General features: G+C 43.4%; 1 protein-coding gene across 1 annotated transcript in view; it reads left to right on the top strand.

Moving 5' to 3' along the window:
* CHCHD6 (coiled-coil-helix-coiled-coil-helix domain containing 6) overlaps positions 1 to 24,930 on the top strand; it is a 229,000-nt gene that overhangs the window by 48,468 nt on the left and 155,602 nt on the right. The window lies entirely within an intron of this gene.

The following is a 24,930-nucleotide window of genomic DNA, read 5'->3' as shown; positions in this document are numbered from 1 at the left end:
AGTTTGAAGGTAGGCGTGGTGGGAAATGATCGCTTCCTCCTTGTGAGGAAGCTGAGTTGGGAAAATAAGTGTCACTGTAAAAAGGATTTTGTGGAACGGATATATGATTGCTCTAAGGAGTTGACTTTTGTTTTTTTTAAGATGTGGACTTTGTACCTGTATCAAGCCAGTTTATGGTTGACACATTTTTAGCAATTGGTTTTATTTCTTAAGCTACAACTGCAGTTTGTATGTGAGCAAGGAGACATACTTAGTCTTTGAACTGTACAGGAAGGACGCGTGGGGCCAGCCTGACTGTTGTCTTCCAGGTCACCGAGGAGGGACTGCTTAAAACCATCCCATGGTCTCTCCATTCATTAGCCCGAAGACTGACAATTCTTCCAGAAAAGTCCTTCCTTCTGTCTACCTTGCATCATTACTGAGGTTATAACTTGTAACTGTAGCTTCTTTCCTTTTGACTGACTTTCAGTGAAGAGTAAGGGATGGACCCCTTCCAGGGCGCCGCCCTGCCAGGGCACTCTTCCGTGCCATGCTGGGGCTGCCTCTCACATGTCCTGGGGAACTTCTCACTCGCCCTGGTCTCTTCGTCTCAGTTGGACAGCATGGTGAGGTTGACCTGTGCTTACCAGTCCCGTCCTTTGCCCCCTGGCATTTCCGCTGCCTTGTCTTGGTGTTCTCCCGTAGGTTTCATTTCTTACAGTCTGCTCATTTGTGATGATTTGGTAACCTGGAAGTTAACTTGATTATTCTCTTAAAATGCTCATCTCAGGGGCCTGCAGGACTGCCAGTCCAGTCTTCTCCTGCTCTCACAGCCAGTGTTATTGTCACTGAGTCTTTTCAGAGTTGCCTGCAGATACTCACCTTTCATCCATGAATATTTTAGCATGAGTATCATCTTCTAAGCGCAAGAACATGCTCGTAGCTAATCATAACACGGTGATCACACTCTGCGTCTGACGCCCAGGCCACATTCAGTCTCCCAGTCGACCTCAGTCGTGTCTTGTATAGCTGTCTTTTAACATCCTGAGATTCAATTAAGTACACGTGTTTCATGTGATTGTTATGTCTCTCTGTGTCCTCGAATCTAGTGGAACATTTGCCCAGGCCTTGTTTAGTCTCTCACTGTGTTGGCATTGTGCAGGAGTCCAAGCCGATTGTTTATGTTTACTCACTCCTCATCTCATGGTTAGATTCAGATTAAATGTTTTGGTCAAGATGGCTACCAAGTGCTCTTGGATTTGCAGTGTATCACACCAGAAAACAGATGGTGGCAGCTTTTCTCATTGTTGGGGACATTAAACTCAGCTTCGTGATTAGGGTGGTGTATACCAGACTTGAGTTTCATAGAAATCTTTTCTCCTTTGAGGCCGGCGAAAGGTCTGTGGAGTGCTACTTTGAGACTGGGAAGAATATCTTCTTTTCAGTCCTTTTTCCAATGATTTTCTGGCCATTAATGAAACTGTTTTCAAATCATTCTTGATTGTGAAAAAATGTATGTGACGTATACTTTTCCCTTCTGATCATCTCTAAATGTGCAGTTCACTGGCATTGATTATGCTCACAATGCCGTGCATTTCCAGAACCTTTTCATCATTCCAGGCTGGGACCCTGCCCGTTTCCCTGCCCCTGGCCCCTGGTCACTGCACTCTCTCCAGGACTTGGTTACAGACAGGTCGTGTGTGTGAAATCACACTGGCTTATTGCACCTAACACGCTGCCCTCAAGGGTCCTCTGCGGCACACCATGTGTGGGCGTTTCCTTTGTGTTTAGGGCTGAAGAATATTCCATTGCATGGGGGCGCCACATCTGTTGATCTCGTAGTTAATTGAGGGTTGCTTGGGTTGCTTTTACTGTTTTGGCTGTAGTGGATGGCTCTAGTATGAAAATGTGTGAACATATTATCTCTTGGAGACCCTGATTTCATTTCATTTTTTAAAAGATTTATTTATTTTTATTGGAAACTCAGATTTACAGAGAAAAGGAGAGACAGAAGGAGAGATTTTCCATCCTCTGATTCATTCTCCAAGTGGCCGCAATAGTCAGAGCTGAGCCTATCCAAAGCCAGGAGCCAGGAGCTGTTTTTGGGTCTTCCAGGCAGTTGCAGGGACCCAAGACCTTGGGCCATCCTGTGCTACTTTCCCAGGCCACAGGCAGGGAGCTGGATGAGAAGTGGAGCAGCCAGGACATGAATTGGCACCCGTATGGGATTCCAGCTCATACAAAGTGAGGCTTTAGCTGCTAGACTATCATACTGGGCCCCTGCTTTTATCTCTTTCAAGTATATACCCATAAGTAAAATTCCTGGATCACATAATAATTATTTTATTTGAAAGGCACAGATATAGAGCTCTCCTATCCACTGGCTCATTTTCCAAATACAGCAACCAGGGCTTGGCTAGACTGGAGTTAGGAGTTGTGGACCCCATCTGGGTATCCCATTTGGGTGACAAGGACCCAACCACTGCAGCCATTACCTACCATCTCCCAGGGTACACACCTCAGCTGGGGGACTCCAGTGTGGCATGCTGGTAACCCAAGTGGCATCTAATCACTGTGCCAAATGCCTAAAAAAAACATTGCTAAAATTATGTATTTATTGGAGAGGCAGACACAGACAGACGTGCAAGAGCTTCTCACCTGCTAGTTCTCTTCCTGAATGCCCATCTAGGGCTTGGCCAGGCCAAACCTGGGATCCAGGAGATCAATTTATTTATTTATTTTAAATTTTTTTAAAAGATTTATCTTATTTTTATTGGAAAGGTGGATATACAGAAAGGAGAGACAGAGAGGAAGATCTTCTGTCCGATGATTCACTCCCCAAGTGAGCGCAACAGCCGATGCTATGCCGACCCAATCAGAAGTCCAAATTAATGTGTTGTTGGGACCACGTTCTCTCTGAGGATTGGAGAGGAATGTGTTCCACACCTTTCTCTTGCCTCCAAATGTTTGTTAGCAATCATTGGTAGTCTGGCTCACAGCTATATTTTGTTCCAGTCTCTGCCTGCATACTTCCTTCCATGTCTCTTTCTCTGTCTAAATTTCCGTCTTTTTGATAGTATGTCAGTCATATCAGATCTAGAGTTCATTATAATCCAGTAGGACGTTATCTTAACTGCATTTGCAAAGATTGTATTTCCAAATAGGATCATGTGCATTCCGTGGTCATGCTTTCGCTGGAGGAAGGACACTACTGAACTCAGCACAGTGGTATTAATTGGTATTAATATATTAGCAGTATCATTTTTTTCCTATTCAGGAATGTGGATACTTTTCCATTTATTTAGGTGTTTAAAATTTCTTTCTGTAGTGTTTTGTAGTTCTAGGTATAGAATTCTTTCACACCCTTGGTTAAATTTATTCCTACATATTTTATTCTTTTAGAGTCTGTTGTAAATGAAATTGCTTTCCTAGTTCTCTGTATAGTTTATTGCTGCTGTATAGAAGCTCAATTTAAAAAAAAAATGTATATGTTGATTTGTTTTTTGAAAGCCAGACATAGCGAGAGAGCTCTTCATCTGTTGGTTCACTCCCCAAATGGCTACAGTGGCCACAGCTGGAGCTGGTGGGAGCTAGGAGTTCTACCTGGGGCTCTCCTGTTACTGACAGGGCCCAAGGCCTGGATCCTCTTCCTCTGCTTTTCCCAGCCCGCCAGCAGGGAACTGTACCAGAAGTGCAGCAACTGAGACGTGAGCCGGCACCCATGTGGGACTTGGGCATTCAGGAAGTGGCATTACATGACACATCACAATGCTGGGCTCATACCCGGTAATAAGCTAACTTAATTCTAAGATTGTTCTGTGAGTTCCTTGGGACTTTTTATGTAGGAAGTTATGTCTTTGCAAACAGAGACATTTGTACATGTTCCTGACTAGTTTGGTTGCATCGTGTTTCCGTTTCACACTTAATTGATCTGGCTAGAACTTTCAGTAAAATTTAAATAAGGTGGTGAAATCAGGCACTCTTGTTCCTGATTTTACAAGGAAAGCTTTTAGTCTTTCACCACTATGTTATCTGAGCTTTTCACACTTTACCATGAATAGAAATGTCTTTCTATTACTAGTTTTGTGAGAATTTTCTTTTTTATCATAAAAATATGTTGGATTTTGTCAAATGCGTTTTCTATGCCAGTTGAAATGATCATGTGAGGTCTTATTCTTTATTCTATTGATGTGATATATTGGTTTCTCATATTACCAGCCTTACCATATTGGGATAAATCCTTCTTGGTCTTGGTGTATAATCCTCATAATGAATATTACATTTTGTTTGCTTGCTTACAATTGTGTCTTTTAAAATTTGTTTGTTCCTTTTATTTGAAAGACAATTACTTTGAGAGAGGAGAGTCAGAGAGATCATCCATTCAGCGATTCACTCCTCAAATGTTGTTCACTCCTCACAATTGTTGAAACTGAGCCAGTTGAGGACCAGGAACCAGGAACTTCTTCTGGGTCTCCCACATGGGGGCAGGTCCTCACACAAGGACTTGAACCATCCTCTGCTGCTTTCCCAAGCTGTTAGCTGGAAACTGGATTGGAAGTAGAGCAGCTGGGATATGAACCAGTGCCAATATGGGATGCCAGTGACGCAGGCAGAGGCTTAACCTGCTATGCCATAGTGCCAGCCCCTTAAAATAGCATTTTATTAGAGAGGAGGGAAGGAGACAGATAGACAGACAAACACAATTGAGCAGGCTCTTACTTGCTGGGTTGCTCTCTTTTGCCTATGGTGACCCCTGGCTAGTCTAGGGACAAAACCTGAGAGCTGGGAACTCAGTCTACTTCTCCCTCATACATGGCCGGTGCCCCGTTACTTCTAGGAGTGGGAAAACTTTTTCCTTTCAAGAAACACTTGGATATTTACATCATTTGAGAGCTATATAAAATTATCCATTTAAAAACTAGCTTGTTGTTGATTTTTGTAGTTTTGAGTCCTGTCTGTGGTTGCTTTTGCAGGGCCAGACCACATGATTTGGGGGCCTTAATGGCCCGAGAGTCACCATTTCCCATGGTGAGTCTTAAACCTTTACTGCTACCTTGCAGGATCTGCTTTAGCAGGAAGCTAAGCCAGGTACCACACCCAAGCCCTGCAGTGTGGGATGCAGGGACCTAACATCTATGCCAAATTTCTGTCTCTGTTGCTAGTATTTTGTTGAGGGTGTTATATCTTTATCTGTAAAGGATATTGATCTTACAGTTTTCTTAGGATGGCTTTATCTAGTCTTTGTATCAGGGTAAGACTGGCTTCATAGAATGAGTTAGAGGAACTGGCATTGTTGTGTAGCAGGCTAAGCCTAAGCCTCCACCTGTGCTCCACTTCTGACCAAACTCCCTTCTGTTGTGCCTGGGAAAGCAGTGAGAGATGGCTCAAACAACAGGCCCCTGCACCCATGTGGGAGACCTGGAAGAAGTTCTGGGAGCCTGGTTTTGGCCTGGCTCAGCCCTGGCCATTTTGGGGAGTGAATCAATGGATGGAAGATTCTCTCTCTTTTGATCCTCCTCTCTGTAAGTCTGCCTTTCAAATAAATAAAATAAATTAAAAAAAAAAGAAGAATGAATTGGGATCATCACTCCCTATCCCTAACCCATGTCTTAATTTTTTTGGAGTAATTTGAGAGTGGCTGATTTTAGTTTTCTTTTACGCATTTGATAGAATTTATCATTGGAGCCATTTGGTTCTGAGCTTTTCTTTTGGGGGAAATTTTTGGATTTCTGAATTTGATTTCTCTTTGTTAATCTTTTGCAATTTTTCTGTTCATTTTTGCATTTCTAGTGATTCATCTATTAAACTATTTTATTGGCATATAACTATTTAGAATATCCTTCTAAACTATTTTTTAATTTTTATAGTTGTTCACAATGTCCCACTTTCCTTTTTTATTTATGTCTACTCTTTATTTTCTTTGTCATTCTAGCCAATGGTTTGCTGATTTTGCTTATTAATCAACTTTTGATTTCATTTATTATCTTATATTTTTGTAGTTTCTCCTTTGTTTCTTTCTACCCTGATCTTTATTATTTCCTTTCTTATTCTAGCTTTGGGCTTAGTTGGCTCCTTTTCTGGTTCCTTAAGGTATAATCTTAGGTTATTGATGTGAGATTTTTCTTTATTCTGATTTGAGCGTTTGTGCTGTAGGTAGTACTTTGATCATTACTTTTCCTCCAACCCATAAATTTTGGTGTATTGATTTTGTTTTCAACCATTCCTACTTTACCTCTTATTTTCTTCTTTGACATGTTTGGTTGTTTCATAATCTGTGGTTTAATTCTCACATTGTCAAATTTTTGTAAAATTTCAATGCTCTTAAAAATTTATTGAGACTTACTTTGTGATCAGCATATGGTCTATGTGACGTGTTCTGCACACGTCTGATAAGTCTGATTGGTTTTATAATGTTATCCAAATCTTCTCTTTGCTTATTAATCTGATTGTTCTTTTATTGAGAGTAGGGTTTTGAGATATCTAACCATATTTTAGAACTATTTCTTCCTTTCATTCTTGCAGTGTCTGCCTTTTACGTTTTGAAGCTGTGTTGTTTGGGACATAGATGTGCATAACTGCTATCTCTTAGATGAATTGAGTCATCAATATGTAATATCCTCTTCTGTTTCTTTTGAGCTTTTTTTTTATACATAAATCTTAAATTTTTATTCATTACTATTGCCACTCAGCTCTCCTGGTTGCTTTTTGCATGTAATATGTTTTAAATATGGGTGGTTTTGTATTTAAAGTAATCTTCTGATAGCATACAATTGGAATATGTTTTGCATTCATTTTTATCAGCTTCTGCCTTTTGACTGGAGTGATTAATCCATTTATTTACCTGAGTAGTAAAAGAGACTTCTACCATTTTATGTTTGTTTTCTATACCATTTCTTCTAATTTTTTACATTATAGCCACCTTTTGTGTCTAGTTGATCTTTTTTGTATGATGGGACAATTTGGTTGATTTCTCATTTCTTTTTAGGTATATTTTTAAGGTAATTTCTTGTGTTTGTAATGGGCTTATGTATAACATCCTAGATTTAACAATTACAATCATCTAATTGTATTGAGCTCAACTTAAAAGCTGTAAAAATTGCTACTAATACATATAGTTTGCCCAATTTCCTTTTGTTATTTGTGTTTATTACCTTTGGCTTTTTGAACATATTTGAGACAGTTTTAAGTTAAAAAATTTTTTTGTTTGTTTTAGTAAGTCACATGTCTGGATCTTCCAGAAAATGGCTTTTGTCAGTTAAATTTGTTTCTTTAAATGGGCCATATGTTCATACTTTCTTTTGTTTTGTATTCCTTTTATTTATTTATTTATTTTTTGCTTTTATTTTATGCTAGACATTTGAATAAGATGATGGTAATTAAATAACTGTGTTGTTTGGACCTCACTTCCTCTGGAATCTGTACACTATGAGCAAGGATGACTGGAAATATGAACTTAGGTAGGATTAATGGGTAGAGCACATTGCATGCCTTTTGATGTGGCTTGGAATTCTCTCGACATGATTGTTGGGGTAAAGCATAAGGAGAGAAACAGAGAGACAGAGAGTTAGAGTGAGTTAGTCCTGGAAGAGAGCATCCTGAGAGGGTTTTTCTGGAGAGTGAGCCTTCCTAGAGAACCAGTAGGAGCTGACTGGCCTTCCAGGACCTAAGCTTCTAGGTAGCATCATTTCTGCCGTGGTCTATTGGTCACAGCATTCCAAGTGCAGCCAAGTTCAGAGGAGGAGTGTGCAACTCACTTCCTGATGGAAGTTATGCCTGTGAATTTGGCAGTTTATTCTTGCGCATGTCTTCATGGAGGAAAATCCCTCCAGATGTTCCTCTGTTAACACTTCATGCAATGGACACCTGCCAAGAAGGGTGGGAAAGTGACTGTAGTCATCCTCAGGTGGAATGTTCTAAGACTGCAAGTGGATGCTTGAAACTGTAGATTCTAATGAACCCTGTGTGAAAGCATGGTGAGATTATCACAGCCAATCTGATGACAGACAGGTCTACTGAGTGACTCATGGCTGGGTAGCCTTCCGCAGCATGGATACGATGGGCAAAGGGGTGACTCATATTCCAGTTGAGTTGAGACCAAGATAGTCTGAGGTTTTATCACATTACTCAGAAGGGTGTACGATTTAAAACTTAATGCATTGTTTATTTCTGGAGCCTCTCATTTCCTATTTTCAGATTACAGTTGAGCACAATTAGCTGAAACTTTAGAAAGCAAAACTGTAGATAACATATCATCTGCATATTTAGTCTCAAAGGAGTTGGTATGTCCTGCTGACAAGACAGTGGGGGTGTGTGGGGGACTGTGGGAGGGTTAGAAGGTCTGTAGCGGGGATGCTCACTCCTCCTAGGTGGGGGTCAAGGATCTGCCTGCTGAGGGAAAGTGGATTCAGGCATCTCAATCCTGATCACCAGGGCTCAAAGTCCAGACTCCCTGGCAGTCTTTGCTGGTGGGATGGGGCTATAGTTTTCTTCCCTCCTTCTTTCCTTCTTTCCTTTCTTCCTTTCTCCCTCCTTCCCTCCCTCTCTCCCTTTCTCTCTCTCTCTCTTTCTCCCTTTCTTCATTTTTTGGATTTATTTATTTTCATTGGAAAGGCATATTTACTGAGAAAAGGAGAGACAGAGAGAAAGATCTTCCATCTGCTGCTTCACTTCCCAAATGGCTGTAATGCCAGAGCTGATCTGATCTGAAGCTAGGAGCTAGGAATTGTTTCTAGGTGTCCCACATGGGTGCAGAGCCCCAACACTTGGCCCATCCTCCACTGTTTTCCCAGGCCACAAGCAGGGAGCTGGATAGGAAGTAGAGCAGCCAGGACACAAACCAGTGCTCATATGGAATGCTGGTGCTTGGAAATGGTGGATTAACCAGTCGAGCCATTGTGCCAATCCCTGCAAGGCCTTTTTCATGTGCTCCCATTGGCATTCCCTCTAGCACCCTGCCTGAGATACATGAGGCAAGAAGGAAACTCAAACTCAGAGTCATTTCACTATGAGTCCCAGGGCTGCTAAACAGACTGCCTGCCTCTCTCTACTCTCCTGAATCTTAAGTTTAATTCCCATGTATGATAGCTGGAATTTTTAGCTGTATTCACAGAAGGAGTTGAAAGAAGCCAATCTACCACTATACAGTACCTTACCTTTTGACATGAACTTTAAATATCTGTGACACATCTCTTCAGAATTCCCTCCATAAAACCATTAGCAGTTTACATCTCTCCCAATAGGAGATGAGAGCACCTGTGGTCAACACTGCGTCCTGGGCCTGTTTGTGTCTTTGCTGAAAATTGAGAAAATTGAGAGGGACACATTACTGCCGTGTATCAGTAAGGGTCTAATTAGACAAAGAAACTCTGACCACTATTGGAATGAGGGTAATTTTATATCCAGAATCAGCATCTAGGTCCAGGGTTGTTACTCAGGGCATTGAAAGGATAGAAAGAGCATTGAAATCTTAGGAAAGGAGCATCTCCAAGAAGCAGCCCCTGCTGATAGTGCAGGAAAGGGCAGTTTGAAGTTCTGAGGAGAAAGTAGTGCTAAACTGATGTGTGTTACCTAGTCAGTTCTGCAGGTTTCTGGGAAAGTTAGCATCTGGAGTGAGCTGCTGCCTCCCTGGTAAAGGACCTTTGCTGAATGGTATTCCTCAGAACAAGAGGCCCAGGAAGCAGGAGTGAGGCTCTTCCTCCCCTGTGTTTGTGGATGCCCTCTAATGTTGCCTGTGGGTGACACTCATTTGGACCAAGCTGAAGTGGCATCTGTTCAGTGCCAGTGGGCCCAGCGCTGGAAGGGCGACCAGGGAAGCTACTGCCGTTCTCGCTATGAATTGCCTCACGGTAATGGGGTGTGGGAGACAGGAATGTGCTGTGCCCTGGTCATCCTGGGTCTTCTGTTTTCCCCCTAGTTGGAATATCTGGTCACAGTGGATACAACTTCAGTATAAACATTTTTGGGGGTACAACAGTGGCTTTTAAATTGCATCTTTCGTGGCTGTTCCAGGTGATATTAGCAAGGAGAAGAGCATCTGGGACTCACATACTCACGCATGTGGAGTACTGACATTGTGGACAGAGGCTTGAGCCGCTCTACCACAATGCCAACGCTCAGCATACTGTTTTTAAGAGTTATCAATATTGTAGTATTAAGCTGTTTCATTCCTTTTTATTGTCAAATAATATTCATTGTACAGGCAAACATTTTATATGTTCATTCCTCAATCAGTGGACATTCAGGCTGTTTATCCTTTATAGATATTGCGAATAACAGTGGTCTGAATATTTGTGTACAAAATTCTCTGTGAAAATGTTTTCATTTTTCTTGAATGCAATGCACCTTGAAGTGGAGTTGCTGGGGAAAGTGATAATTCCATGTTTAGCCTTTCAAGGAACGCCCAGCCTGTTTTCCAGAGTGGCTGGCCGTGTGCTCCATTATCCGTTCCACCAGCAACTTGTGAGAGCTCCATTTTCTCTATGTCTTCACCAGCACGTGTCTTTTTGAGTACAACTGTTCTAGTGGGTGTGAAGTGGTGTCTCATGGTTTTGATTTATATTTTCTGAATGGCTAATGATGTTGAGTATCTTTTCATATGCTCACTGACTGTTTATGTGTCTTTGGAGAAATGTGTATCCTGGTCGTTGGCCTATTGTTAATTGGGCTACTCATCTTCTAACTGTTGAGATACAGGAGTTAATTGAGTATTCTGGATAGTAATCCCTTACAGGATATATAGTTTTTTCCCTGTTCCATGGATACCATTTTATGTACTTGTTTTTGCTTTTGAAGTGCAAACGTATTAAATTTTTGGTAAATTCTGATTTTTCCTTTCTTGCTTATACTTTTGATGACACATCTGAGAGGGTTTTGCCTTAACCAAAATCTTAAAGGTTTACATCTGTGATTTTTCCAAAAGCTTTATAGATTTGCCTCTTATATTTCAACATGTAATCTCTTTAGAGTTAATTTTTATATGTGCCATAACACATGTATCTAACTCCATTGTTCACAAGCAAAAGTCTGTAATATCCAGTTGCCCTACTACTATTTATTGAAAAGACTATTTTGAATATTAAATTGTCCTGGCATACTTGTTGAAAATAAAAATATTAAGTTTTTTTTTTCTGAGAGTCATGATAGATAAATACGAGTAGAAAACACTTCTGTATTTGTTATCTACCTTACCAATGTTGTAAACTATTTAGGGCAAGAAAAAGTCAGGTCTCATTTATCTTCACTTCCTTTTAACATCCAGCTCAGTAGCTAATACATTTCTGAGTGAATCAGAACAAGTAATAAAGATTGTGGGAGAAGATAGATTCCTTTTGCTTGATTGTGTTCCAGATTCTGCCAGTGAGCTCACTTCACCAAAACTGTAGCAAGAAAACCATACAGTGGTTAGGATTCTCCTTTGCAACTTCATTGTAATTTCTGATTCTTTTAAAAAATATAAGTCTCAGTATGGCACTCATATCTTTGTAATACTCATCTTCCTTTTTAATACAAAATGTCCATCAGGCCCTACAACCTTGGGGATACCGTTTAGAACTTCAGAATAGTTTTGTCCTGTCTGTTCTTACATGTAGTTGCTATTAATTGCAAGTGGTAATGATTTTTCATAGCTGCTAGATATAAAGGTTAAAGTTAATTTAAGTAAAAAAATATAGATATATTTTTAAGAAAAGTGTTGAATATGATGAAGTACCAAATGGCCAAATTGCAAGCTAGCCCTTGGGTAATGAGAGTTGGAAACACTTTGGTGAGAGCTAACTAGCTTTATTGCTTTTTTGCTTTAATGTTACACTTATTTGTCTGAAAGGCAGAGAGAGAGAGAGAGGGAGAAAGAGATAGATTGTCCACGTACTGCTTCATTTCCCACATGCCAGTAGTAGCTAGGCCAAAGCCAGGCTCCTGGAACTCAGTCCAGGTCTCCTGCTTGGATGGCAGTGACTCAAGTACTAGAACCAGCAACTGCCTCTCAGAGTGCACATTAGCAGGTAGCTGGAGAAGCGGGCCTTGAACCAGGCATTCAAACATGAGATCCCTGTGTCCCAGATGGCAGCTTAACCTGTCTTACCACAATGTTGTACTCCATTTCTTTCAACTTTAATTTTCTACTAATTTTCTTCACGTTAACATTTATTTTCTAATAAATGCTGCATTGAGATGATTCAAAAGTGAAAAAAGTAGAAAAGATGCCCAGTTGTGAGGACTCATCATCACGCGTGCCGTAACCTCTGGTCAGCCTTGTTCATTCAGGGCAGTGAATGCATGGGCATGGATGCAATGCTGTGTCTTTCATACAAAGCCTCCTTCCTCTTTATCAGATTCTCCCTTGCTTTGGAAGGTTGTCTTCTTGACCCAGGGCCACCTGTCTTGATTTGTGATGGTTTTGGTGATCCACTTGCCATGTCCCTCAACTGTTCTGGCCTCTGTGGCAACATTTCCAGTCTTTTGTTTTCATTGGAGATGTGTGTAAAAGAGACATACCCCTTAGCTTCATGCTGCTGCTGTGTGAATTAGGACCACTCTGAATGGCAAGGAGCAGCATGCCCAAGAAGCTTAGCAACCTGAGCACTTACTGTCTTCCTGGATGGAAGACAGGAGGCAGGCGATTGCTGGTGCGGGTGTGCCAGCCCAGCTGCTTCTGAGCAGGAGGTGGCCTGTCCCTCATGGTCACAAGGCAGTCGGCCCTCACATGAACATCTTGAGCTGGAAAGAGAGCAGCTTCGGCCTGTTGCCTTGACTGCTGCTGGTATGTGGACTGCCTCAGACAGTGACAGGCAAAGGGGAATGAGGTTACCATAGGTGCCCTAGGTGAGTCTTGGCTCTTCTTGAAGGCTGGCAACAAGCCTGCCTTTCACCTCTCACTAGGCTAACACTCTGTCACCTTAAGAGGGTTGACAGAGTTGCGGGGAATGGCTGCTGGAGGATCAGTGGTCAGTGTCTGCCACTTGGTCCTTACAGCAAAGACCATGGGAGAGCAGAGGCAGACCTTCGGGCACTGAGAGGTCTCCAGCTAACTCAGCAAGCCGGTGAGACTCTAATGTGACCTGAGGCAGCGATAGTGTGAAGTGACCATCACTTGTACTGACCTTGGGGTTCACACAGTATGTAGAGCCAGATTTCTGATGCTTTTCCTTCCCCTACAAGTGCATGCTTTGGGGAACTTTCTGTTCCCACCTGCTTAGAAGACAGAAATGCCTCAGCTAGCCAAGCCTTCATACTTGGCTGCATGGAGTCAGGTGGAGCAGCAGGGTCTTGGCCAAGGGGTGGAAACCAGAGAAGGGGATGACCTGAGTCTGAGAAGATGCTGCTTGGCAGGCCTGTAGTCCAAGCCTGGCACCAGTGTTCCTGTGTCCCCAGGGCTGAGGTCTGACTCTTTCCAGGACCCGGTCCCCACCTGCATTTCATTCTTTCTTTCCGTCTCTCTCCTTTCCTGCTGCCTCAACTCCTTTCTTATGCTCTCATCTAATCCCTTGGAACCGAGAGCCAGAGTCCCAAGGTCTTTTTCTTTTCTTGTAGCAAAGCATGTTGGGAAGCCCTGTTGTCTTTGCCAGCAGGGAAGGGGAGGGGCACTGCTCTGGAAGGTGGAGACTTGGGAAGGGTGGAGGAATGTCACCGGAGGAATGAGAAACAGATGTAGAGAGCTCCTGTGGCTGAGCCCACTCAGAGGAGTTACAAGGAGGTAGGGGGGCAGAGAAGGCTGGAATTTGGGGGTTACATTCATCGCTATGTTTAATGCCTCTGTGGCTTTCCTGGTGCTCATGGAGCAAGTGGCTCCCAGCAAGGCAGTGAACAACAAGCCGATGATTAATTGCCCTTTTTAAATTGTAATTATGTCACTCACCAGAACCCGCTAACATTAATTCTCGATTTACAGAGTGAGTAATTGAATAATGAAGGGGCTGCCTGTTTGTTGTGCTCTGTTCTTGCCCTTGCATTTCTGCAATGCCAGGCCCTTCTGTTTGTCTCAGGCTTTGGATGGTGCCCACTTCCCTGGTGATTTTAGTGCCTGTTCTGGCCTTCTGACTGTCTGGCATCGCTTTTCGTTCACAGTGAGTGAAGCCCAGGCTGATGTCATGTGCTCTGGGGAGAGGGAGACCAGCCACTCCCGATCCCAAGCCGATGCTGCCTTTTATGAAGTTTTCATGTCTGCACTGGCTAACTCAAGCAAGACTGTGACTTTTCTTGGAAGGAAAAGGGAAGTTCACAGAGGCAGAGGGAGAACGGAAGAAGCAGGTCTTGAGGGAAGAGAGCTAGCACCAGCTAGAGGATAGGACCACTAGGTGGTAGTTAGTCCCTGCAGGGCATTGCCATTAGAGGAATCCACACTAGTGTTTCTGGTCTGTCATTTCACCTCTGTTTCAGGTTCCTGTCAGGGTCACACCTTTGGCAGTGGCAGGTGCGGCACTTGCCAGGTAAGCCCACCTCAGGAGAGGGAATAGTCTCCCACCCCGCATCAACCTGCTTTGTAGGAGAAAGGGAAATGGGTGCTGGACAGCACGTACCACACAGGACCTCTGCAGGTTCCATCCTCAGCTTCGAGATGTTCACCTGTCATCTGTCACTTGGAAGAGAAGTATCTGTCTGTCACAGTGGGGAGGGCAGCCTCAGGGAGGAAGGATTAGCACAGGCTGAAACCAAAGGTTAGGATCCGGAAAGCTGTGACCTTCCTTTCTCATGTCTCCACTCTGCAGCTGCTTTTGGAATTGAGATACAAAAAGCCATGTTCATCAGGTTGGCTACTCCTGTGTGTTCCGTTAACATCCACTTTGTGTGTGATATTGTATTGGTAACTCATGAGCTGATCGTTGCTTTGGATGAAGACACCACAAAAGGCCTTGTAACTTTTTGAACAAGTGTATTTGAGAAGCAGATTTACAGAGAAAAGGAGAGATACAGAGAGAGATCTTCATCCACTGATTTGCTCTCCAAATGACCACAGTGACTGGAGTAACCACATGGTTACAAAATTCCAAGGCTTTGAGCCATCCTCGACTGCTTTCCCAAGCCACAAGCAGGGAGCTGGATGGGAAGTGGAGCAGCTGGGGCACAAATTGGTGCCTATGTGGGATGCTGGTGCTAGCAAGGTGAGGATTTAGCCACTAACCCACACACCGGATCCAAAAGACCTTTTTTTTTTTTTTTTTTTTTTTAAGAAGCCCCGTGGAGCTCCTTATATGATGTACACCTCTGCATACCTGTCTGTGTCCAGGATGATAATGTACCTATTTGGTCTGTCCTCATTGGGCTGTTGGCCCCTCAGCCTTATTTTGCCTTTTTCATTTGTCCCTCTCTCCTCCATCCCAGTTTTACTGAGATATGATTGACAGGCTAAAACTTGTATATCTTATTTAATAATTCCCACAATTATTACCTCACATTTAATAATTCCCACATCTTTATTACCTCACTAAGTTACTCTTTTTTATGGTGTAGTGAGATCACTTGAAGATCTTATTTTTTAGTAAATTTTCAGTGTATAGTATTCTATTAGTAACTGTTACCATTCTGTTTATTAGGTCTCCCGAACTTATTGACCTTACATAGGACATTTTGTGCCTTTTCAGTGGCATCTCTGCTTTTCCCTGACCTCTTACTCCTTGGCAGCCACCATTTTACACTGTTTTTCTAAGTTTGACTTTTGTAGATCCCACATGTAAGTGAAATTATGGAATAGTTGTCTTTTTATGACTGGTTTTATTTTACTTTGCATATTATCCTATGATCATCTCAGTGATGCAGAAAAATGTTCGGTAGAATTCAGCCTCCTTTCAAGATAAAAACTCTTTAGGCTAGCTGTAGGAGGAATACTGTGGATACAACCCCTTGAGGGCGTCCCTGTTAGTGGGGCCTCTCTCCTCATCTCAGCATATCTGACTTTCCAATAAAAATATATAAGAAAATCAGTCCATCTGTAATCCCATCAACCTTAGATTTCTGGGACATTTTTCCAGGATGAAGGTACTTCGTGTGTAGTTCCTCCACCTTTCTGATCAGCATCTATCATTTTGTGAGATGATGACTGCGTGGTGATGCGGGTTGGGACTGATACCAAGCTGGCTATTTTAGAGTGGGGGTCTTGGCACTTACTGCGATTACCCCCCAATCCTGACCTTGTTTTCAGGAACTTGGAAGGGAAAGAGGTAATTCAGTACGTCTCAGAGAGAATAAAGGATACTGTTGTGATTGAGCCTTTCTTTGAATTCCTTATGTACAATCAGAGACTGCATAATTTACCAAAACGTCATATGAAAGAAACTATAGGACATATGTTTAAGTACCATATGTGGTACTTGAAAATGATGCTACATGATTGTTACTGGTTTATGCATCTATCATGCTGTATTTTAAATCATTATTTTAGAATGATCTGCTTAGCATAAAACAGCATGCTGTGTTATGCATCAAGAGATCACCTTGAGTGGTTGACCTGTACCATCTAGATTTGTGCACAGTCTGTGGTGCAGCGAGATCACCCAGGGAAGCAGTTTTCAGGAGTGCAGCCACATCATCCCACGGTGAGGAACTGTACTTGTTTTCTCTTGCTGTCCCTTGCTTGCCTTGTAGAAGTGTTCACAGTGGCCCACACGTGGCTGTGATTGCCAGTGGATGTGTAAGCCACCAGCAGGATGGGGAAGAGTCCTTGTCGCAGCCGCTGCCCTCACAGTCTCCTCCGTGGTACCCACCTGCATTTACACGACAATTCCAGTCTTCTCTCTGACCCTAGTGCTGGTGCTTTCACTCTTGGCTCTCATTCTTACTGAACTTACTCTTTATTTTCGTTGTGTCCTTTGAACCCTTTAGCCTGGCCTCTTCCTGTTTCCCATTTCTTACTATTCAGGCAAATTCCTTTGTCAGCCATTTCAGACACCATCACCCTCCCTCTAGCTCCCACCTTTACCTCTCAATCGCTCTCCTTTCTTCCTTCCCAAATTGTTTCCCTTCTGCATGAAGAGCTTCCTTTAGCAATTAGTTCAGGCTGAGGCTGGTGCAATAGCCTAGTGGCTAAATCTTACTATTTTATGGTCCTCAACCCTCATATTTTTTTTAAACTATTACTTAAAAATTGTATCAATGAATTTTATAAATTTACATTAGTGTTAAAGATTGCTACCATTTTGTACTTGCCTTTCTTATTTTGGGGGTTCCACTGCTTATTTTGTTAGAGTAGCGCTCTTCAGTAACTATTTTGGTGAAAGTTAAGATTTTTCGAACTCTATCTTCTCTCATCTGAAAGTTTAAATCACTTTCCAGCTAGTTTATGAAACTTGTAGGGCAAGGTAATTTTAACTTTGCAAATATTTCTGCACTGTATTCTGGTATCTGGAATTACCAACAAGATCTTACAAGTCTTTATCTTTCCTACCACTACTGTCATATGGTGGAGCTTAAAAAGTTTGTAGAAAATGAAATTTCAAAAAAATATATTTATTTTGGTCTAAACATGTTTGAAATCCATGTGTAACCATCTCATAATATACATTTTCCATTTTGATGACTCCTTTTATTATTTGCACTCACTTTTGCAGTCCTGGCTAGTCCTGAAAGCAGGTGCATCGTGTCTTAATCATTTCCAATGTAGTTGCGAGACCAAAATTGGACCTCAACAAATGCTTACTGTATTGGATTGGACTGTGTGAGACTGACACCATCAGGTGATACATTTGATATTCTAGTCTTACTCGTTATTGTTTTTTTTTTTGACAGAAAATGGTGTCTTGATTATTTTTTGCAGTAAGGAGGTATACCTCTCCTGAAGGGCTAAGGGTTGCAATGCTGCAGGGGTGGGAGACAGAGTTGAGTGCTGAGGATGCTTCCAGGCTGCTTGCAGGAGTGGCTCCCCAGCAGGTGTCCATGTTTCTCGACCATCAGGAGTTCACTCGTGGTCTGGCAGAGACATGCGTGTGAAGGGCTAAAGCACTCGAGGGCCGCAGTGTGAATCATTTATAAGGTGTATTACTTACAGCAGACTGCTTGCTGTGGGCCCCAGTCTTCTCCTGCATAAAGTGAGGTTGGTAATTCTTATCTCGCTGGTATGGAAAGTTTTCAACAGTAAGCACATGTAGGACAGCATTTGTCATGTAGTTGGCATTCAGTAGATTTTGATTCTTCTTCCTTTTATTGTGAAGTTTATAAAGCTCGTCTGTTTGAAAGGCAGAAAGAGGGAGACGGAATGTAAGTGTGTGTCGCAGGGATGAGGTGAGCAGAGACAGCTTGCAGGTGGTTGCAGGTGGAAGTGCTCTCAGGTCAGTGTGGCTCCCTCATCTCCTCCCTGGTGTCTGCAGGTGGCGCTCTCTCTTGCTATGAAAATGAGCGCTGTTCCTCCCCTAGCCCATCCCTGTCGCCTCCTTCGCCTTCTCACTTCCTTAGAGTAGATTTATAAATGTTTCCAACAGAAAGTTTTGTCATATTCTTGAGGAATCTCATTGAGATAACTTTGGTGATTTTTCTGAGGAAGATTTTTCAGCTCATGAAAATGAACCAGTCCTCAGATATACCGTGAGCTCACAGGGCTTTGTGATGGCCCTAGACAAACCCCAGGGAAGGCCTCTGTCACGGCTGTGCTCTCGGGCTTGGCCTCACTGCCCTTTCTCAGTGATGACCACGCCAGAATCCTTCAGCCATCGGACAACCACAGAGTTGGGGCCACAGAGGGAGTTTCTGAGTAGGTCTCCAGCTACTAAACGTGGACTTGGGACTTGGGCACAGGGCAAGGAATCCCCTTGGGTGGCCATCTCTCTAGGAAGCTTCGGAAAAGCTGGCCATCTCAGTGAGGGACTCTTCTACTGCTGCCTTTTCTCTATCCCTCGCCCAAATCTCAGCGTTTCTCAGGGGCTTAGATGGGCAAACTACACCTTGTAGCTGTACACCTTGTACAGGTGTACAAACTACACCTTGTCTTCTTGTACCTGGAGGTAGAAGAGTAAGGATGCCTCAGTGTGTTGGCTTTGTGCCTCTGGGTGCAAGTCCTCTCCAGATGTGTACATGCAGGGTGCTCAGGAGAGGAGATGACAGCAGAAGGTAGCGTCATGCACGTGAGCGTGTGGAAGCATTCTGTGTGCCTTGCAAGGGAAGGCTCCTGCTCTCCATTTACCTGTTTATGCCTGAATACTGAGATGTGGTGGTGACGATGACGGTGCTGGTGGTGACAGTAGTGGTCATGGAAGGTGTGGCTGGGGAGGAAGGATTGCTGATAGGTCACAGGGATAAATGGACGTGCCTAAGATGATGGGGCAAGGCCAGGAAGTCTTTGAATTTCCCAGGCAGTTGATGATTCCCTAAAATACTGAAAGTATCTTGCATCTCTGGCTTGAAGAGGATAATTTCCAGATTTGTCTACTTTAATCTGCTGGCTCCACTTGTGGGTGGAAAGTGTGGTGGACGAGATGTGAGCTAAGGCTTGGCATCCACCATGGGACCACTGGGTTTTTGCTGTTGCTCACCTCAGGATATCTCTCTCTCTCTCTCTCTCTCTCTCTATATATATATATATATGTATATATATATATGTATATATATATATATATGTATATATATATATGTGTGTGTGTGCGTGTGTTTTGAAGATTTATTGATTTTTATTACAAAGTCAGCTATACAGAGAGGAGAGACAGAGAGGAAGGTCTTCCATCTGATGACTCACTCCCCAAGTGACTGCAATGGCTGGAGCTGCACTGATCCAAAGCCAGGAGCCAGGAGCTCTTCCAAGTCTCCCATGCAGGTGCAGGGTCCCAAAGCTTTGGGCCATCCTCCACTGGTTTCCCAGACCACAAGCAGGGAGCTGGATGGAAAATGGAGCTGCCGGGATTAGAACCAGTGCCCATATGGGATCCTGGTGCATGCAAGGCGAGGATTTTAGCCACTAGGCCACCACGCTGGGCCCGGGTGTGTGTTTTAAATACAGAAGTGATATATGCCTTTAAAAGGCAGTGTGTGTTCATTAAAAAGCTTTGTAAGATCTCCATAAGTGTTTTAAATAAGAAGTGAAAGTCTCTTCCTCTTGCCACCTCCCCTAGTGCCACAGCTGGCTTCTGCTGGGCGTGGCTTCTTTCGTGAGGAGTGGCTGTATGGGAAGAAACAGAGGGGAAGGACAGGGCACCCCCATGCCAGTGTCTGGCTCGCCTGCTCTTTGTGAAGTGGGCACTAGGCAGAGATGAATAGTCTTTTCCCAACTCTGCTTTTCTCCCTCTCAAGTTCTGTGCTGTGTGCTGCTATTGTGTATTTGATAAGCTTTCATTCCCTTTAACAAATTGTCTATAGTTTTTACTTCACAGTTTGTAGCACAGAATTACAACAAGAGGGGCGGGGTCTTGAAGCACAGAACCCAAAAGATGTTCTGGTGGTTCCCCCAGGAACTGGACCCTGCAGGGTGGCACAGAGCAGTGGGTCTCTCTCACTTCCCATGCCAAGATGTGTGGGCACTGGGTAGTGAAGTCCCAGCCTTGTCCCCAAAGACAGTGAAGTGGAACTTTACAGGGTTAGCCCCCAGAGTGGCTTTTATTCTTTGACCCTCTGTTTAGAGGCACAGGGGTGGGTGGTGGGGGAGCCAAGGCTGTCGAAACCTTGCATTAAGTCTCTCTGCTGAAAGCGAGCTGTGCTGTAGGCACCTGGGCCTGTGCTGTCAGTCTGCGTCCCAGGCCTTCAGGAGCAGCCCCAATTGATGAGAAAGGGAAATTGGCCCTTTACAGTGGATGCCGTTCTCTTGTCCCTGCTGTTCCCTCCTCTGCAGCAGGATACAAGTCCTAAGGGTGTGAATGTTCTCTAAGAGTATTACACCCTGCTACAGAGTGCTCACACTCTGGTGCTATCCTGAAACAAGGGGCTGGGCCCGAACCACCTTCTTGTCCTACTGGACCATGTGGTCAGGGATCTGACGGTCACAGATCCTAGCAACCCAGTGAGCGCAACCAGATGGTTGTTGAATACACAAAGGAATCCAAGAGTGGCCTTCATTGTTCCTCACTCGGTGTGGGTCCAGCCAGACAAAGATGAGCAATTTCTGAACGTTCTGAGTTATTTAGTGCCTTGAGCAGTTGCTTCCATTTCTGGGGATGTTCTAGTTTCTGTTTTTTTTTTTTTTTTCTGGATTCACAGTTGTAGGCAGGATCTGCTCAAGATGGCCCCTTCTCAAAGCTGTCTGCGACTCCCCTGGAGCTGCTTAGCTGTGCGCTTGCACACACCTCCATGTTCCCTGTTTACACTGCGTGGCTCTCCTGTTACCTGGAGCAGGAATTCCTAGAAAACATAGTCAGTGTCATAGTCATCTCTGATTCTCTAAGTTCTAACCAGGAATTTGGTGGAGACTCAAAACAAAACAGCCTTGCATGGCTGAAGGAATCTTATCTCTAAGTGCATTTGTAGCTAGGTAGGAGCCCCATGGGGACAACGTGTGGACAAGACAGAGCTGTGTAGACAGTGCAAGGAGAAGCCCATGGAGACAGATTACAGCAGGCCTGCCAGGGGACAGCCTGAAATGACCTACTCATAATTATTTTCTCTGCGTTAAAACCTGGTCCCAGAAAAAAAGTATGAAGAACTGACTGTTCCAATGTCTTTGCAGTAGGATGGAACACAAGAGCTATCATGTCCTGACTGCAGGGGAGCTGCTTGTGGCTTATGGTGCCCCATGTCCCTGGCTGCCTCCATGTTCTGCATTGACAGTATCAGGGCACAGCCTCCTGGCTGGCTGAACCCCCAACCTCTGCCCTTTGTCTCCTTTTCCTTCCTGGGTCAGCAGTTGGCAAAGGAAGTCAGGCAAAAAGAAAGCCAATCATCAGATTTCAGTGCTTAGAAAAGACTGGAATGTCTCAGTCCTCCTGAGCCAGTTCTAAACTCTGAGGTCATACTTAATGTGTTATTTTCCCACCAGCCTTTTTCATTTAAAACATTGTGGGCATATTTCATGTCAGCATGGAAAGGCTACGCCATCATTTAAAATCAAAATCTGTGGGACCGGTGTTATGACGTTGTAGGTAAAGCTGCTGCCTCTGATGACTTCATTCTTTAAGGACACAGTCCCAGCTGCTCCGCTTCTGATCCAGCTCCCTGCTAGTGACCAGGAAAGGCAGCGGAGATACTTCGGCCCCGCTTCCTGTGCGGGAAACCATGATAAAGATCCTGGCTTTTGGCTTGGCCTGGGTCAGCCATGGCTATTGCAGCTGTCTGGGATATGAACTAGAGGATGAATGATCTCTTTCTCTCTGGAACTCTGAATTCCAAGTAAATAAATAAATCTTTAATATATTTTAACTGCATATGCATATTTAACCAATTTTTCTATTATAATACATTTAACATTTCCTGCTTTCAGCATTTAAAGTATACCAGATCTATATCTACATATTTGCTTCTTTTGTCCATTGTTCATTCTTTCTTTCTCTCCTTCCTTTCTTTCTTCTTACCTCTCTCCCTCCTCCCTCTCTCCTTCCTTTCTTTTCTTTCTTTCTTTCTTTCTTTCTTTCTTTCTTTCTTTCTTTCTTTCTTTCTTTCTTTCTTTCTTTCTTTCTTTCTTTCTTCTCTCTCTCTCTCTCTCTCTTACTTGCTGAGACAGCAGAAGAAGTGGTTTGTACATGTGTTGTACTAGGCCACAGCTAGAGACAGAGTCAGTCCCAGAAGTCATGGACAGGACTCCCGGGGGTGGGTTATGGTATAAGCATGGCAGATATCAGGGGTCCTGGCCACCCATTGGCAGTGATAGCTCAGGTCCTCTCAGGCAGGCTGCAGATGGCAGCAGGCAGTCTGGTCTGTCCCAGATCATGCACCCCTCTTTCCTATTCCTGTGGCCATCATGAGTCTGAGCCAGCATTATCTTCCTTCTTTTGCATGTCAGCCTGTGCATTCGCTTCTTCCTCCACTTAGCTCTCATGGTGCAGAGGTTTCCTGGAAGATGGTGCTAAAGCCAAGAGAGCTGTTCATTATTTAAGGATAAATGTCTAATAATGACATTTTGCTGCCACTCAGCACCATGGCTGAGTGGCTAAATCCTCACCTTTTACATGCCAGTATCCCATATAGGCACCAATTTGGGTCCCAGTTGCTCTTCTTCCCATGCAGATCCCTGCTTGTGGCCTAGGAAAGCAGTCAAGGATGGCCCAAAGCCTTGGGACCTACACCATTGTAGGATTTTGGAGGAGGATCCTGAGTTTAGATCAGCTCTGCTCCAGCCACTGCAGCCGTTTGGGGAATGAACCAGCAAATGAAAGATCTTTCTCTCTGTACTCTCTGTATCTCCTTCTCTGTAAATCTGCGTTTCCAATAAAAAGAAAAAATACATCCTTTTTTTTTTTTTAAAAAAAAAGTGATTAACACAGCTAGCTGTCTGTATCCATATATTCTGCATACATGGGTATCAAATCACCTAGGTAAAAAGTACTTGTGGTGGTAGGTACTGAGGGTGGGGCATTTGCCACCTGGGACACATGCATCCCATTCAGAGTCCTGGGTTCAACTTCTGGGTTTGTTCCCCACTCTAGCTTTCTGCTAATAACACTGGGAGCCAGCTCAAATATTTGGGTCCCTAGCACCCATGTGACAGGATTGAGCTTCTGATTTCTGGGCATTTGAGAAGTGAACCAGCAGAAGGAAGTTGTGCCTGAATGTCTGTCTCTGTCTCTCTGCCCCTCCATTGAAATAAATATTGCTTTAATTTTTTTTGGTTTACATTTCATCTGTTCTGAACATGTATGGGCTTTCCCCCTTGTGAATATTCCCTGTGACTAATACAGTTTAGCAAGTGTGTACTTGATATTTATGTTGTATTAGATATTACAAGTGATTATCCGAAGTGTATGAGAGGATATATATGGGTTTTACACAAATATTTTACCATTTTCTATAAGGGACTTGAACACTTACGGATTTTGACATTGACAGGAGTTGTCCTGGGCCTGGCCCAGTAGAAATACAGAGGGATGGGTGCAGATTACTCTCTAAGAGAGATCACTAGAAAGGTGTTTAAAGTGGTGTCTTTGTTTCCTGGAGCTGATGTGACAATGTACACTAGACCCCTTGTCTGCTGTGAATGTGTTCCAAGACCCCCAGTAGATGGAGAAAACCCCTGTGCCACAAACCAGATGACATACAGGGGTGGGGAGCGTTTGTTTGTTTTGTTTTTTTCTGCAAGGACCGTTTGAGTATTTATAACATCATTCACAGGCCATACAAAATTATCAGCTTAAAAATTAACCTGCTTTAGATTTATTGAGTTTCAAGTCTGGCCTTGTGGTTGCCTTTGTATACCTTATATGGCTCCATAGGCCAGGCACCGATGGCTTAAACCAACAGAAACTGAGCATTCTATAGTTTGGGATTCACAAGTTTGCAATCATGGTGTCTTCAGGGGTGTGCTCCCCTGAAGGAGCTGGGGCAGATTTTGTTCCCCACCTAACTCCTTACTTCTGATAGCCACAGGGTAACCTTTGGCCAACGTCTCCCATGTCTTTTCATGTGACATTCTCCAAAAACTGCCTGTCTCTCTGTCCCAAGTTTTCCCTGTTGAGATGGCTTGTCAGTCGCATTATCTTGGGGTCCCACACTAATGACTTCATTTTTTAAAGGTAAAAACCTTAAATAAGGTCACATTCTGAGGTGCCAGGAGTTAGAGGTCCATCGTAGGAATTTCTAGGGGACACATTTCAGCCCATTGCAGTTAAGGAATGATATATCTGAGTTGAATTTTAATCCAAAAACAATGGAAATTGGCTTGGCCAGAGAAAGAGACCAGAAGGCAAGGGAAATGGGAAACTGGCTATCCTTCCATGACAGAGAAAGACCTGGCCTAGAGAACTTAAAAAGGAAAAAGATAGTTAAAAAGTTATCTAGCAATGATTACAAGGCTTTTAGAATTAAGGGTGTCTGAGCTGTATGTTAAAATGGTAGTTTGAATACAACTCTTCACGTTTGTCAGTTAACATGAGAGGAAAGGTGTTGGGAGGGAAGGAGGAT

This window comes from Ochotona curzoniae, unplaced genomic scaffold (genome assembly GCF_017591425.1).
Source record: "Ochotona curzoniae isolate NIBS_2020 unplaced genomic scaffold, NIBS_Ocur_1.0 contig_908, whole genome shotgun sequence".
NCBI lineage: Eukaryota > Metazoa > Chordata > Mammalia > Lagomorpha > Ochotonidae > Ochotona > Ochotona curzoniae.
This window is presented reverse-complemented; position numbering and strand designations above follow the sequence as displayed.